Source organism: Oncorhynchus nerka, linkage group LG6, assembly GCF_034236695.1.
Source record: "Oncorhynchus nerka isolate Pitt River linkage group LG6, Oner_Uvic_2.0, whole genome shotgun sequence".
In the NCBI taxonomy this organism is placed as follows: Eukaryota; Metazoa; Chordata; class Actinopteri; order Salmoniformes; family Salmonidae; genus Oncorhynchus; species Oncorhynchus nerka.
Window position 1 is genome coordinate 17,921,425 of NC_088401.1, and position 16,577 is coordinate 17,938,001.

The 16,577-nt window shown below is 36.7% G+C and overlaps 1 pseudogene; it reads right to left on the minus strand.

The window, feature by feature from the left end:
* LOC115130106 (MAP7 domain-containing protein 2-like) overlaps positions 1-16,577 on the minus strand; it is a 54,414-nt pseudogene that overhangs the window by 24,384 nt on the left and 13,453 nt on the right.

Consider the following 16,577-nt stretch of genomic DNA (forward strand, 5'->3'; position numbering starts at 1 on the left):
GGGGCTTTGACACAAACCCTGAAAGTTCCAGAATGTTATGATGGTTGCAGCTATTTTGGTCAGGGAGAGATCCAACCAGACTAATTGGAATGAATGGCAGTAGAGGCATAAGTGATTAATTTCCTGATTTTACTTATGCAGAAAAATGTAAGTATGTGATATCAGTGATTGTGTAATATAATTATTGTCAACCTAAAATATTCTCATATAATAAAAAATAGTGTTCATACAAATGTTCTGTATAAATAGCCTCTAAAATATATGTAAACAGACCATAAATGTCTCTGACATTTTTCTTGGAAAGCTGTGAGATATATTATGATACAGTATCAGTTGCATTGACAACTTGTCTGATTCCTATCATCAGCTGGTTTCAGCCAGAGTACGGCTGTGACTGCATTGTTTGAATGGGATGTTGGCAGTTCATTTGACACATTTATGGAATCATTCCTCTAAAACTGTCTGGCTAGCTATAATAGTGCACATAAATTCTTCAAATTCATTGTTTTACACAATATCTTATCACAGTACAGGCTGACCGTGGTTGACCAACTCCCTGACCAAAATCGCTGACCTTTTATACTGTCAAAAGAATGTTCCTGTCCATTGTAATATTCAAATTCCTAATTCTATGGAGGGAGCATAGTAGTTTGATCTCTGACCTTTTCCTCCTCGTCCTGCTGTTGTCTCCTCTCCTCCACTGATGCCCTCCTCTCCTCCTCCCTTCTTTTCTGCTCCTCCATCTTCCTCCCTCGTTCATCAGCACAACGCTCCAGCTGCTGCCGTACACGTTGCTCTTTATCACGCAAAAACTCCTCTAGGTACACACACACACACACTTAGGGGTTAGGTTTAGACTTAGAATTAGACTTAGGGGTTAGGTTTAGACTTAGGGGTTAGGTTTAGGGTTAGAATTAGACTTAGGGGTTAGGTTTAGAATTAGACTTAGGGGTTAGGTTTAGAATTAGACTTAGGGGTTAGGTTTACAATTAGACTTAGGGGTTAGGTTTAGAATTAGACTTAGGGGTTAGGTTTACAATTAGACTTAGGGGTTAGGTTTAGAATTAGATTTAGGGGTTAGGTTTAGGGTTAGAATTAGACTTAGGGGTTAGGTTTAGAATTAGATTTAGAGGTTAGGTTTAGAATTAGACTTAGGGGTTAGGTTTAGAATTAGACTTAGGGGTTAGGTTTACAATTAGACTTAGGGGTTAGGTTTAGAATTAGACTTAGGGGTTAGGTTTACAATTAGACTTAGGGGTTAGGTTTACAATTAGACTTAGGGGTTAGGTTTAGAATTAGACTTAGGGGTTAGGTTTAGAATTAGACTTAGGGGTTAGGTTTAGGGTTAGAATTAGACTTAGGGGTTAGGTTTAGAATTAGATTTAGGGGTTAGGTTTAGAATTAGACTTAGGGGTTAGGTTTAGAATTAGACTTAGGGGTTAGGTTTAGACTTAGGGGTTAGGTTTAGGGTTAGAATTAGACTTAGGGGTTAGGTTTAGAATTAGACTTAGGGGTTAGGTTTATAATTAGACTTAGGGGTTAGTTTTAGGGTTAGAATTAGACTTAGGGGTTAGGATTAGGGTTAGAATTAGATTTAGGGGTTAGGTTTAGAATTAGACTTAGGGGTTAGGTTTAGAATTAGACTTGGGGGTTAGGTTTACATTTAGACTTAGGGGTTAGGTTTACAATTAGACTTAGGGGTTAGGTTTAGGGTTAGAATTAGACTTAGGGGTTAGGTTTAGAATTAGACTTAGGGGTTAGGTTAAGACTTAGGGGTTAGGTTTAGAATTAGACTTAGGGGTTAGGATTAGGGTTAGAATTAGACTTAGGGGTTAGGTTTAGAATTAGATTTAGGGCTTAGGTTTAGAATTAGACTTAGGGGTTAGGTTTAGGGTTAGAATTAGACTTAGGGGTTAGGTTTAGAATTAGACTTAGGGGTTAGGTTTAGGGTTAGAATTAGACTTAGGGGTTAGGTTTACAATTAGACTTAGGGGTTAGGTTTACAATTAGATTTAGGGGTTAGGTTTAGAATTAGACTTAGGGGTTAGGTTTACAATTAGACTTAGGGGTTAGGTTTAGAATTAGACTTAGGGTTTAGGTTTAGAATTAGACTTAGTGGTTAGGTGTAGATTTAGGGGTTAGGTTTAGGGTTAGAATTACACTTAGGGAGTTAGGTTTAGAATTAGACTTAGGGGTTAGGTTTGGGGTTAGAATTAGACTTAGGGGTTAGGTTTAGAATTAGACTTAGGGGTTAGGTTTAGACTTAGGGGTTAGGTTTAGACTTAGGGGTTAGGTTTAGACTTAGACTTAGGAGTTAGGATTAGGGTTAGAATTAGACTTGGGGGTTAGGTTTAGAATTAGATTTAAGGGTTAGGTTTAGAATTAGACTTAGGGGTTGGGTTTAGGGTTAGAATTAGACTTAGGGATTAGGTTTAGAATTAGACTTAAGAGTTAGGTTTAGAATTAGACTTAGGGGTTAGGTTTAGAATTAGACTTAGGGGTTAGGTTTAGGGTTAGAATTAGACTTAGGGGTTAGGTTTACAATTAGACTTAGGGGTTAGGTTTACAATTAGACTTAGGGGTTAGGTTTACAATTAGACTTAGGGGTTAGGTTTACAATTAGACTTAGGGGTTAGGTTTATACAATTAGGCTTAGGGGTTAGGTTTAGAATTAGACTTAGGGGTTAGGTTTAGAATTAGACTTAGGGGTTAGGATTAGGGTTAGAATTAGATTTAGGGGTTAGGTTTAGAATTAGATTTAGGGGTTAGGTTTAGAATTAGACTTAGGGGTTAGGTTTAGGGTTAGAATTAGACTTAGGGGTTAGGTTTAGAATTAGGGGTTAGGTTTAGGTTTAGAATTAGACTTAGGGGTTAGGTTTAGAATTAGACTTAGGGGTTAGGTTTAGGGTTAGAATTAGACTTAGGGGTTAGGTTTAGATTTAGGGGTTAGGTTTAGAATTAGACTTAGGGGTTAGGTTTAGAATTAGACTTAGGGGTTAGGTTTAGACTTGGGGGTTAGGTTTAGAATTAGACTTAGGGGTTAGGTTTAGAATTAGATTTAGGGGTTAGGTTTAGGGTTAGAATTAGACTTAGGGGTTAGGTTTAGAATTAGACTTAGGGGTTAGTTATAGGGTTAGAATTAGACTTAGGGGTTAGGTTTATAATTAGACTTAGGGGTTAGTTTTAGGGTTAGAATTAGACTTAGGGGTTAGGTTTAGAATTAGACTTAGGGGTTAGGATTAGGGTTAGAATTAGATTTAGGGGGTAGGTTTAGAATTAGACTTAGGGGTTAGGTTTGGGGTTAGAATTAGATTTAGGGGTTAGGTTTACAATTAGACTTAGGGGTTAGGTTTACAATTAGACTTAGGGGTTAGGTTTAGGGTTAGAATTAGACTTAGGGGTTAGGTTTAGAATTAGACTTAGGGGTTAGGTTAAGACTTAGGGGTTAGGTTTAGAATTAGACTTAGGGGTTAGGATTAGGGTTAGAATTAGACTTAGGGGTTAGGTTTAGAATTAGATTTAGGGCTTAGGTTTAGAATTAGACTTAGGGGTTAGGTTTAGGGTTAGAATTAGACTTAGGGGTTAGGTTTAGAATTAGACTTAGGGGTTAGGTTTAGGGTTAGAATTAGACTTAGGGGTTAGGTTTACAATTAGACTTAGGGGTTAGGTTTACAATTAGATTTAGGGGTTAGGTTTAGAATTAGACTTAGGGGTTAGGTTTACAATTAGACTTAGGGGTTAGGTTTAGAATTAGACTTAGGGTTTAGGTTTAGAATTAGACTTAGGGGTTAGGTGTAGACTTAGGGGTTAGGTTTAGGGTTAGAATTACACTTAGGGAGTTAGGTTTAGAATTAGACTTAGGGGTTAGGTTTGGGGTTAGAATTAGACTTAGGGGTTAGGTTTAGAATTAGATTTAGGGGTTAGGTTTAGACTTAGGGGTTAGGTTTAGAATTAGGTGTTAGGTTTAGACTTAGACTTAGGAGTTAGGATTAGGGTTAGAATTAGACTTGGGGGTTAGGTTTAGAATTAGATTTAAGGGTTAGGTTTAGAATTAGACTTAGGGGTTAGGTTTAGGGTTAGAATTAGACTTAGGGATTAGGTTTAGAATTAGACTTAAGAGTTAGGTTTAGAATTAGACTTAGGGGTTAGGTTTAGAATTAGACTTAGGGGTTAGGTTTAGGGTTAGAATTAGATTTAGGGGTTAGGTTTACAATTAGACTTAGGGGTTAGGTTTACAATTAGACTTAGGGGTTAGGTTTACAATTAGACTTAGGGGTTAGGTTTACAATTAGACTTAGGGGTTAGGTTTACAATTAGACTTAGGGGTTAGGTTTAGACTTAGACTTAGGAGTTAGGATTAGGGTTAGAATTAGACTTGGGGGTTAGGTTTAGAATTAGATTTAAGGGTTAGGTTTAGAATTAGACTTAGGGGTTAGGTTTAGGGTTAGAATTAGACTTAGGGATTAGGTTTAGAATTAGACTTAAGAGTTAGGTTTAGAATTAGACTTAGGGGTTAGGTTTAGAATTAGACTTAGGGGTTAGGTTTAGGGTTAGAATTAGACTTAGGGGTTAGGTTTACAATTAGACTTAGGGGTTAGGTTTACAATTAGACTTAGGGGTTAGGTTTACAATTAGACTTAGGGGTTAGGTTTACAATTAGACTTAGGGGTTAGGTTTACAATTAGACTTAGGGGTTAGGTTTACAATTAGACTTAGGGGTTAGGTTTAGAATTAGACTTAGGGGTTAGGATTAGGGTTAGAATTAGATTTAGGGGTTAGGTTTAGAATTAGATTTAGGGGTTAGGTTTAGAATTAGACTTAGGGGTTAGGTTTAGGGTTAGAATTAGACTTAGGGGTTAGGTTTAGAATTAGGGGTTAGGTTTAGGTTTAGAATTAGACTTAGGGGTTAGGTTTAGAATTAGACTTAGGGGTTAGGTTTAGGGTTAGAATTAGACTTAGGGGTTAGGTTTAGAATTAGATTTAGGGGTTAGGTTTAGAATTAGACTTAGGGGTTAGGTTTAGAATTAGACTTAGGGGTTAGGTTTAGACTTGGGGGTTAGGTTTAGAATTAGACTTAGGGGTTAGGTTTAGAATTAGATTTAGGGGTTAGGTTTAGGGTTAGAATTAGACTTAGGGGTTAGGTTTAGAATTAGACTTAGGGGTTAGTTATAGGGTTAGAATTAGACTTAGGGGTTAGGTTTATAATTAGACTTAGGGGTTAGTTTTAGCGTTAGAATTAGACTTAGGGGTTAGGTTTAGAATTAGACTTAGGGGTTAGGATTAGGGTTAGAATTAGATTTAGGGGTTAGGTTTAGAATTAGACTTAGGGGGTAGGTTTAGAATTAGACTTAGGGGTTAGGTTTGGGGTTAGAATTAGATTTAGGGGTTAGGTTTACAATTAGACTTAGGGGTTAGGTTTACAATTAGACTTAGGGGTTAGGTTTAGGGTTAGAATTAGACTTAGGGGTTAGGTTTAGAATTAGACTTAGGGGTTAGGTTAAGACTTAGGGGTTAGGTTTAGAATTAGACTTAGGGGTTAGGATTAGGGTTAGAATTAGACTTAGGGGTTAGGTTTAGAATTAGATTTAGGGCTTAGGTTTAGAATTAGACTTAGGGGTTAGGTTTAGGGTTAGAATTAGACTTAGGGGTTAGGTTTAGAATTCGACTTAGGGGTTAGGTTTAGGGTTAGAATTAGACTTAGGGGTTAGGTTTACAATTAGACTTAGGGGTTAGGTTTACAATTAGATTTAGGGGTTAGGTTTAGAATTAGACTTAGGGGTTAGGTTTACAATTAGACTTAGGGGTTAGGTTTAGAATTAGACTTAGGGTTTAGGTTTAGAATTAGACTTAGGGGTTAGGTGTAGATTTAGGGGTTAGGTTTAGGGTTAGAATTACACTTAGGGAGTTAGGTTTAGAATTAGACTTAGGGGTTAGGTTTGGGGTTAGAATTAGACTTAGGGGTTAGGTTTAGAATTAGACTTAGGGGTTAGGTTTAGACTTAGGGGTTAGGTTTAGACTTAGGGGTTAGGTTTAGACTTAGACTTAGGAGTTAGGATTAGGGTTAGAATTAGACTTGGGGGTTAGGTTTAGAATTAGATTTAATGGTTAGGTTTAGAATTAGACTTAGGGGTTAGGTTTAGGGTTAGAATTAGACTTAGGGATTAGGTTTAGAATTAGACTTAAGAGTTAGGTTTAGAATTAGACTTAGGGGTTAGGTTTAGAATTAGACTTAGGGGTTAGGTTTAGGGTTAGAATTAGACTTAGGGGTTAGGTTTACAATTAGACTTAGGGGTTAGGTTTACAATTAGACTTAGGGGTTAGGTTTACAATTAGACTTAGGGGTTAGGTTTACAATTAGACTTAGGGGTTAGGTTTACAATTAGACTTAGGGGTTAGGTTTACAATTAGACTTAGGGGTTAGGTTTAGAATTAGACTTAGGGGTTAGGTTTAGAATTAGACTTAGGGGTTAGGATTAGGGTTAGAATTAGATTTAGGGGTTAGGTTTAGAATTAGATTTAGGGGTTAGGTTTAGAATTAGACTTAGGGGTTAGGTTTAGAATTAGGGGTTAGGTTTAGGTTTAGAATTAGACTTAGGGGTTAGGTTTAGAATTAGACTTAGGGGTTAGGTTTAGGGTTAGAATTAGACTTAGGGGTTAGGTTTAGAATTAGATTTAGGGGTTAGGTTTAGAATTAGACTTAGGGGTTAGGTTTAGAATTAGACTTAGGGGTTAGGTTTAGACTTGGGGGTTAGGTTTAGAATTAGACTTAGGGGTTAGGTTTAGAATTAGATTTAGGGGTTAGGTTTAGGGTTAGAATTAGACTTAGGGGTTAGGTTTAGAATTAGACTTAGGGGTTAGTTATAGGGTTAGAATTAGACTTAGGGGTTAGGTTTAGAATTAGACTTAGGGGTTAGGATTAGGGTTAGAATTAGATTTAGGGGTTAGGTTTAGAATTAGACTTAGGGGGTAGGTTTAGAATTAGACTTAGGGGTTAGGTTTGGGGTTAGAATTAGATTTAGGGGTTAGGTTTACAATTAGACTTAGGGGTTAGGTTTACAATTAGACTTAGGGGTAGGTTTACAATTAGACTTAGGGGTTAGGTTTAGGGTTAGACTTAGGGGTTAGGTTTACAATTAGACTTAGGGGTTAGGTTTAGGGTTAGAATTAGACTTAGGGGTTAGGTTTAGAATTAGACTTAGGGGTTAGGTTTAGGGTTAGATTTAGGGGTTATGTTTACAATTAGACTTAGGGGTTAGGTTTAGAATTAGACTTAGGGGTTAGTTATATGGTTAGAATTAGACTTAGGGGTTAGGTTTATAATTAGACTTAGGGGTTAGTTTTAGGGTTAGAATTAGACTTAGGGGTTAGGTTTAGAATTAGACTTAGGGGGTAGGATTAGGGTTAGAATTAGATTTAGGGGTTAGGTTTAGAATTAGACTTAGGGGGTAGGTTTAGAATTAGACTTAGGGGTTAGGTTTAGGGTTAGAATTAGATTTAGGGGTTAGGTTTACAATTAGACTTAGGGGTTAGGTTTACAATTAGACTCAGGGGTTAGGTTTAGACTTAGGGGTTAGGTTTAGGGTTAGAATTAGACTTAGGGGTTAGGTTTAGAATTAGACTTAGGGGTTAGGTTTAGAATTAGATTTAGGGGTTAGGTTTAGGGTTAGAATTAGACTTAGGGGTTAGGTTTAGAATTAGACTTAGGGGTTAGTTATAGGGTTAGAATTAGACTTAGGTGTTAGGTTTATAATTAGACTTAGGGGTTAGTTTTAGGGTTAGAATTAGACTTAGGGGTTAGGTTTGGGGTTAGAATTAGACTTAGGGGTTAGGTTTAGAATTAGACTTAAGGGTTAGGTTTAGAATTAGACTTAGGGGTTAGGTTTAGGGTTAGAATTAGACTTAGGGGTTAGGTTTAGAATTAGACTTAGGGGTTAGGTTTAGGGTTAGATTTAGGGGTTATGTTTACAATTAGACTTAGGGGTTAGGTTTAGAATTAGACTTAGGGGTTAGTTATATGGTTAGAATTAGACTTAGGGGTTAGGTTTATAATTAGACTTAGGGGTTAGTTTTAGGGTTAGAATTAGACTTAGGGGTTAGGTTTAGAATTAGACTTAGGGGGTAGGATTAGGGTTAGAATTAGATTTAGGGGTTAGGTTTAGAATTAGACTTAGGGGGTAGGTTTAGAATTAGACTTAGGGGTTAGGTTTAGGGTTAGAATTAGATTTAGGGGTTAGGTTTACAATTAGACTTAGGGGTTAGGTTTACAATTAGACTCAGGGGTTAGGTTTAGACTTAGGGGTTAGGTTTAGGGTTAGAATTAGACTTAGGGGTTAGGTTTAGAATTAGACTTAGGGGTTAGGTTTAGAATTAGATTTAGGGGTTAGGTTTAGGGTTAGAATTAGACTTAGGGGTTAGGTTTAGAATTAGACTTAGGGGTTAGTTATAGGGTTAGAATTAGACTTAGGTGTTAGGTTTATAATTAGACTTAGGGGTTAGTTTTAGGGTTAGAATTAGACTTAGGGGTTAGGTTTGGGGTTAGAATTAGACTTAGGGGTTAGGTTTAGAATTAGACTTAAGGGTTAGGTTTAGAATTAGACTTAGGGGTTAGGTTTAGAATTAGACTTAGGGGTTAGGTTTAGGGTTAGAATTAGACTTAGGGGTTAGGTTTACAATTAGACTTAGGGGTTAGTTTTAGGGTTAGAATTAGACTTAGGGGTTAGGTTTAGAATTAGACTTAGGGGTTAGGTTTAGACTTAGGGGTTAGGTTTAGGGTTAGAATTAGACTTAGGGGTTAGGTTTAGAATTAGACTTAGGGGTTAGGTTTAGGGATAGAATTAGACTTAGGAGTTAGGTTTACAATTAGACTTAGGGGTTAGTTTTAGGGTTAGAATTAGACTTAGGGGTTAGGTTTAGAATTAGACATAGGGGTTAGGTTTAGAATTAGACTTAGGGGTTAGGTTTAGACTTAGGGGTTAGGTTTAGGGTTAGAATTAGACTTAGGGGTTAGGTTTAGAATTAGACTTAGGGGTTAGGTTTAGAATTAGATTTAGGGGTTAGGTTTAGGGTTAGAATTAGACTTAGGGGTTAGGTTTAGAATTAGACTTAGGGGTTAGTTATAGGGTTAGAATTAGACTTAGGGGTTAGGTTTATAATTAGACTTAGGGGTTAGTTTTAGGGTTAGAATTAGACTTAGGGGTTAGGTTTAGAATTAGACTTAGGGGTTAGGTTTGGGGTTAGAATTAGACTTAGGGGTTAGGTTTAGAATTAGACTTAAGGGTTAGTTTTAGAATTAGACTTAGGGGTTAGGTTTAGAATTAGACTTAGGGGTTAGGTTTAGGGTTAGAATTAGACTTAGGGGTTAGGTTTACAATTAGACTTAGGGGTTAGGTTTACAATTAGACTTAGGGGTTAGGTTTACAATTAGACTTAGGGGTTAGGTTTAGAATTAGACTTAGGGGTTAGGTTTAGAATTAGACTTAGGGGTTAGGTTTAGGGTTAGAATTAGACTTAGGGGTTAGGTTTAGAATTAGATTTAGGGGTTAGGTTTAGAATTAGACTTAGGGGTTAGGTTTAGAATTAGACTTAGGGGTTAGGTTTAGACTTAGGGGTTAGGTTTAGGGTTAGAATTAGACTTAGGGGTTAGGTTTAGAATTAGACTTAGGGGTTAGGTTTATAATTAGACTTAGGGGTTAGTTTTAGGGTTAGAATTAGACTTAGGGGTTAGGATTAGGGTTAGAATTAGATTTAGGGGTTAGGTTTAGAATTAGACTTAGGGGTTAGGTTTAGAATTAGACTTGGGGGTTAGGTTTACATTTAGACTTAGGGGTTAGGTTTACAATTAGACTTAGGGGTTAGGTTTAGGGTTAGAATTAGACTTAGGGGTTAGGTTTAGAATTAGACTTAGGGGTTAGGTTAAGACTTAGGGGTTAGGTTTAGAATTAGACTTAGGGGTTAGGATTAGGGTTAGAATTAGACTTAGGGGTTAGGTTTAGAATTAGATTTAGGGCTTAGGTTTAGAATTAGACTTAGGGGTTAGGTTTAGGGTTAGAATTAGACTTAGGGGTTAGGTTTAGAATTAGACTTAGGGGTTAGGTTTAGGGTTAGAATTAGACTTAGGGGTTAGGTTTACAATTAGACTTAGGGGTTAGGTTTACAATTAGATTTAGGGTTAGGTTTAGAATTAGACTTAGGGTTAGGTTTACAATTAGACTTAGGGGTTAGGTTTAGAATTAGACTTAGGGTTTAGGTTTAGAATTAGACTTAGGGGTTAGGTGTAGATTTAGGGGTTAGGTTTAGGTTAGAATTACACTTAGGGAGTTAGGTTTAGAATTAGACTTAGGGGTTAGGTTTGGGGTTAGAATTAGACTTAGGGGTTAGGTTTAGAATTAGACTTAGGGGTTGTTAGGTTTAGACTTAGGGGTTGGGTTTAGACTTAGGGGTTATGTTTAGACTTAGACTTAGGGTTTAGGGTTAGAATTAGACTTAGGGGGTTAGGTTTAGAATTAGATTTAAGGGTTAGGTTTAGAATTAGACTTAGGGGTTAGGTTTAGGGTTAGAATTAGACTTAGGGATTAGGTTTAGAATTAGATTTAGGGGTTAGGTTTACAATTAGACTTAGGGGTTAGGTTTACAATTAGACTTAGGGGTTAGGTTTACAATTAGACTTAGGGGTTAGGTTTACAATTAGACTTAGGGGTTAGGTTTACAATTAGACTTAGGGGGTTAGGTTTAGAATTAGACTTAGGGGTTAGGTTTAGAATTAGACTTAGGGGTTAGGTTTAGGGTTAATTAGACTTAGGGGTTAGGTTTAGAATTAGACTTAGGGGTTAGGTTTAGAATTAGACTTAGGGTTAGGTTTAGGGGGTTAGGTTTAGGGTTAGGTTTAATTAGACTTAGGGGTTAGGTTTAGAATTAGATTTAGGGGTTAGGTTTAGGGTTAAATTAGACTTAGGGGTTAGGTTTAGAATTAGACTTAGGGGTTAGGACTTTTAGGTTTAGAATTAGACTTAGGGGTTAGGTTTAGAATTAGACTTAGGGGCTTAGGTTTAGAATTAGACTTAGGGGTTAGGTTTAGGGTTAGAATTAGACTTAGGGGTTAGGTTTAGAATTAGACTTAGGGGTTAGGTTTAGAAGACTTAGACTTAGGGGTTAGGTTTACAATTAGAATTAGACTTAGGGGTTAGGTTTAGACTTATTAGACTTAGGGGTTAGGTTTAGACTTATTTAGGTTTAGAATTAGACTTAGGGGTTAGGTTTAGAATTAGACTTAGGGGTTAGGTTTAGGGTTAGAATTAGACTTAGGGGTTAGGTTTAGAATTAGACTTAGGGGTTAGGTTAAGACTTAGGGGTTAGGTTTAGACTTAGGGTTAGGATTAGGGTTAAATTAGACTTAGGGGTTAGGTTTAGAATTAGACTTAGGGGTTAGGTTTAGAATTAGACTTAGGGGTTAGGTTTAGGGTTAGAATTAGACTTAGGGGTTTTAGAATTTAGGGGTTAGGTTTAATTAGACTTAGGGGTTAGGTTTAGAATTAGACTTAGGGGTTAGGTTTACAATTAGACTTTAGGGGTTAGGTTTAGAATTAGACTTAGGGGTTAGGTTTACAATTAGACTTAGGGGTTAGGTTTAGGTTAAATTAGACTTAGGGGTTAGGTTTAGAATTAGACTTAGGGGTTAGGTTTAGAATTAGACTTAGGGTTAGGTTTAGGGTTAGAATTAGACTTAGGGGTTAGGTTTAGAATTAGACTTAGGTTAGGTTTGGGTTAGAATTAGGGGTTAGGTTTAGAATTAGGGGTTAGGTTTAGACTTAGGGGTTAGGTTTAGACTTAGGGGTTAGGTTTAGACTTAGACTTAGGGGTTAGGTTTAGAGAATTAGACTTGGGCCAGGTTTAGTTTTAGAATTAGACTTAGGGGTTAGGTTTAGGGTTAATTAGACTTAGGGGTTAGGTTTAGAATTAGGGGTTAGGTTTAGAATTAGACTTAGGGGTTAGGTTTAGAATTAGACTTAGGGGTTAGGTTTAGAATTAGACTTAGGGGTTAGGTTTAGAATTAGACTTAGGGGTTAGGTTTAGGGACTTTAGGGTTAGGTTTAGAATTAGACTTAGGGGTTAGGTTTAGAATTAGACTTAGGGGTTAGGTTTAGGGTTAGAATTAGACTTAGGGGTTAGGTTTAGAATTAGACTTAGGGGTTAGGTTTAGAATTAGACTTAGGGGGTTAGGTTTAGGGTTTAGAATTAGACTTAGGGGTTAGGTTTAGAATTAGGGGTTAGGTTTAGGGGGGTTAGAATTAGACTTAGGGGTTAGGTTTAGAATTAGACTTAGGGGTTTAGGTTTAGAATTAGAATTAGACTTAGGGGTTAGGTTTAGAATTAGACTTTAGGGGCCTAGGTTTAGACTTAGGGGTTAGGTTTAGAATTAGACTTAGGGGTTAGGTTTAGAATTAGACTTAGGGGTTAGGTTTAGGGTTAAATTAGACTTAGGGGTTAGGTTTAGAATTAGACTTAGGGGTTAGTTTTAGGGTTAGAGAATAGGGGTTAGGTTTATTAGACTTAGGGGTTAGTTAGGTTAGAATTAGACTTAGGGTTAGGTTTAGAATTAGACTTAGGGGTTAGGTTTTAGAATTAGACTTAGGGGTTAGGTTTAGGTTTTTAGAATTAGACTTAGGGGTTAGGTTTAGAATTAGACTTGGGGTTAGGTTTAGGTTTAAGACTTTTAGACTTAGGGGTTAGGTTTACAAATTAGACTTAGGGGTTAGGTTTACAATTAGACTTAGGGGTTAGGTTTAGAATTAGACTTAGGGGTTAGGTTTAGGGTTAGACTTAGGGGTTAGGTTTAGGGTTAGACTTAGACTTAGGGGTTAGGTTTAGAATTAGACTTTAGGGGTTAGGTTTAGGGTTAGACTTAGGGGTTAGGTTTAGAATTAGACTTAGGGGTTAGGTTTAGAATTAGACTTAGGGGGTTAGTTATAGGGTTAGAATTAGACTTAGGGGTTAGGTTTAGAATTAGACTTTAGGGGTTAGGTTTAGACTTAGGGGTTTAGGTTTAGAATTAGACTTAGGGGTTAGGTTTAGAATTAGACTTAGGGGTTAGGTTTAGGGATAGAATTAGACTTAGGGGTTAGGTTTAGAATTAGACTTAGGGGTTAGGTTTAGGGTTAGAATTAGACTTAGGGGTTAGGTTTAGAATTAGACATAGGGTTAGGTTTAGAATTAGACTTAGGGGTTAGGTTTAGACTTAGGGGTTAGGTTTAGGGTTAGAATTAGACTTAGGGGTTAGGTTTAGAATTAGACTTAGGGGTTAGGTTTAGAATTAGATTTAGGGGTTAGGTTTAGGGTTAGAATTAGACTTAGGGGTTAGGTTTAGAATTAGACTTAGGGGTTAGTTATAGGGTTAGAATTAGACTTAGGGGTTAGGTTTATAATTAGACTTAGGGGTTAGTTTTAGGGTTAGAATTAGACTTAGGGGTTAGGTTTAGAATTAGACTTAGGGGTTAGGTTTGGGGTTAGAATTAGACTTAGGGGTTAGGTTTAGAATTAGACTTAAGGGTTAGGTTTAGAATTAGACTTAGGGGTTAGGTTTAGAATTAGACTTAGGGGTTAGGTTTAGGGTTAGGTTTAGAATTAGACTTAGGGGTTAGGTTTACAATTAGACTTAGGGGTTAGGTTTAGGGTTAGAATTAGACTTAGGGGTTAGGTTTAGAATTAGACTTAGGGGTTAGGTTTACAATTAGACTTAGGGGTTAGGTTTAGGGTTAGACTTAGGGGTTAGGTTTACAATTAGACTTAGGGGTTAGGTTTAGAATTAGACTTAGGGGTTAGGTTTACAATTAGACTTAGGGTTAGGTTTAGAATTAGACTTAGGGGTTAGGTTTACAATTAGACTTAGGGGTTAGGTTTACAATTAGACTTAGGGGTTAGGTTTACAATTAGACTTAGGGGTTAGGTTTAGAATTAGACTTAGGGGTTAGGTTTAGGTTTAGACTTAGAGGTTTAGAATTAGACTTAGGGGTTAGGTTTAGGGTTAGAATTAGACTTAGGGGTTAGGTTTAGAATTAGGGTTTAGACTTAGGGGTTAGGTTTAGAATTAGGGGTTTAGAATTAGGGGTTAGGTTTAGAATTAGGGGTTTAGAATTAGACTTGGGGTTAGGTTTAGAATTAGACTTAGGGTTATGTTTAGAATTAGACTTAGGGGTTAGGTTTAGAATTAGACTTAGGGGTTAGGTTTAGAATTAGACTTAGGGGTTAGGTTTAGAATTAGACTTAGGGGTTAGGATTAGGGTTAGAATTAGATTTAGGGGTTAGGTTTAGAATTAGACTTTAGGGGTTAGGTTTAGAATTAGACTTAGGGGTTAGGTTTAGGGTTAGAATTAGACTTAGGGGTTAGGTTTAGACTTAGGGGTTAGGTTTAAGAATTAGAATTAGACTTAGGGGTTAGGTTTAGAATTAGACTTAGGGGTTAGGTTTAGGACTTTTAGGTTTAAATTAGACTTAGGGGTTAGGTTTAGGGTTAGAATTAGACTTAGGGGTTAGGTTTACAATTAGACTTAGGGGTTAGGATTAGGGTTAGAATTAGACTTAGGGGTTAGGTTTACAATTAGACTTAGGGGTTAGGTTTAGGTTAGAATTAGACTTAGGGGTTAGGTTTAGAATTAGACTTTAGGGGTTAGGTTTAGGGTTAGAATTAGACTTAGGGGTTAGGTTTAGAATTAGACTTAGGGTTAGGGGTTAGAATTAGACTTAGGGGTTAGGTTTAGAATTAGACTTAGGGGTTAGGTTTAGGGTTAGAATTAGACTTAGGGGTTAGGTTTTAGAATTAGACTTAGGGGTTAGGTTTGGGGTTAGGTTTAATTAGACTTAGGGTTTAGGACTTAGGGGTTGGGTTTAGGGTTAATTAGACTTAGGTTAGGTTTAGACTTAGACTTAGGGGTTAGGGTTTAGAATTAGACTTAGGGGTTAGGTTTAGAATTAGACTTAGGGGTTAGGTTTAGGGTTAGAATTAGACTTAGGGGTTAGGTTTACTACAATTAGACTTAGGGGTTAGTTTTAGGGTTAGAATTAGACTTAGGGGTTAGGTTTAGAATTAGACATTAGGGGTTAGGTTTAGAATTAGACTTAGGGGTTAGGTTTAGACTTAGGGGTTAGGTTTAGGGGTTAGAATTAGACTTAGGGGTTAGGTTTAGAATTAGACTTAGGGGTTAGGTTTAGAATTAGACTTAGGGGTTAGGTTTAGGGTTAGAATTAGACTTAATTTAGACTTAGGGGTTAGTTTTAGGGTTAGAATTAGACTTAGGGGTTAGGTTTAGAATTAGACATAGGGGTTAGGTTTAGAATTAGACTTAGGGGTTAGGTTTAGACTTAGGGGTTAGGTTTAGGGTTAGAATTAGACTTAGGGGTTAGGTTTAGGTTTTAATTAGACTTAGGGGTTAGGTTTAGAATTAGACTTAGGGGTTAGGTTTAGGGTTAGAATTAGACTTAGGGGTTAGGTTTAGAATTAGACTTAGGGGTTAGGTTTAGAATTAGGGGGTTAGAATTAGACTTAGGGGTTAGGTTTATAATTAGACTTAGGGGTTAGTTTTAGGGGTTAGGTTTAAATTAGACTTAGGGGTTAGGTTTAGAAATTAGACTTAGGGGTTTAGGTTTAGGGTTAGAATTAGACTTAGGGGTTAGGTTTAGAATTAGACTTAGGGTTAGGTTTAGAAGGTTTAGACTTAGGGTTAGGTTTAGAATTAGACTTAGGGGTTAGGTTTAGGGTTAGAAATTAGACTTAGGGGTTAGGTTTAGAATTAGACTTAGGGGTTAGGTTTAGGGTTAGAATTAGACTTAGGGGTTAGGTTTACAATTAGACTTAGGGGTTAGGTTTAGAATTAGACTTAGGGGTTAGGTTTAGAATTAGACTTAGGGGTTAGGTTTAGAATTAGACTTAGGGGTTAGGTTTAGAATTAGACTTAGGGGTTAGGTTTACAATTAGACTTAGGGGTTAGGTTTAGGCCTTAGACTTAGGGGTTAGGTTTAGGGGGTTAGGTTTAGAATTAGACTTAGGGGGTTAGGTTTTAGGGTTAGAATTAGACTTAGGGGTTAGGTTTAGAATTAGGGGTTTAGAATTAGGGGTTAGGTTTAGAATTAGACCTAGGGTTTAGAATTAGGGAGACTTAGGGGGTTAGGTTTAGGGGTTTAGACTTAGGGGTTAGGTTTAGAATTAGGGGTTAGGTTTAGGTTTAGACTTAGGGGGTTAGGTTTAGAATTAGACTTAGGGGTTAGGTTTAGACTTAGAGGTTAGGGGTTAGGTTTAGAATTAGACTTAGGGGTTAGGTTTAGAATTAGACTTAGGGGTTAGGTTTAGAATTAGACATAGGGGTTAGGTTTAGAATTAGACTTAGGGGTTAGGTTTAGACTTAGGGGTTAGGTTTAGGGTTAGAATTAGACTTAGGGGTTAGGTTTAGAATTAGACTTAGGGGTTAGGTTTAGGGATAGAATTAGACTTAGGGGTTAGGTTTACAATTAGACTTAGGGGTTAGTTTTAGGGTTAGAATTAGACTTAGGGGTTAGGTTTAGAATTAGACATAGGGGTTAGGTTTAGAATT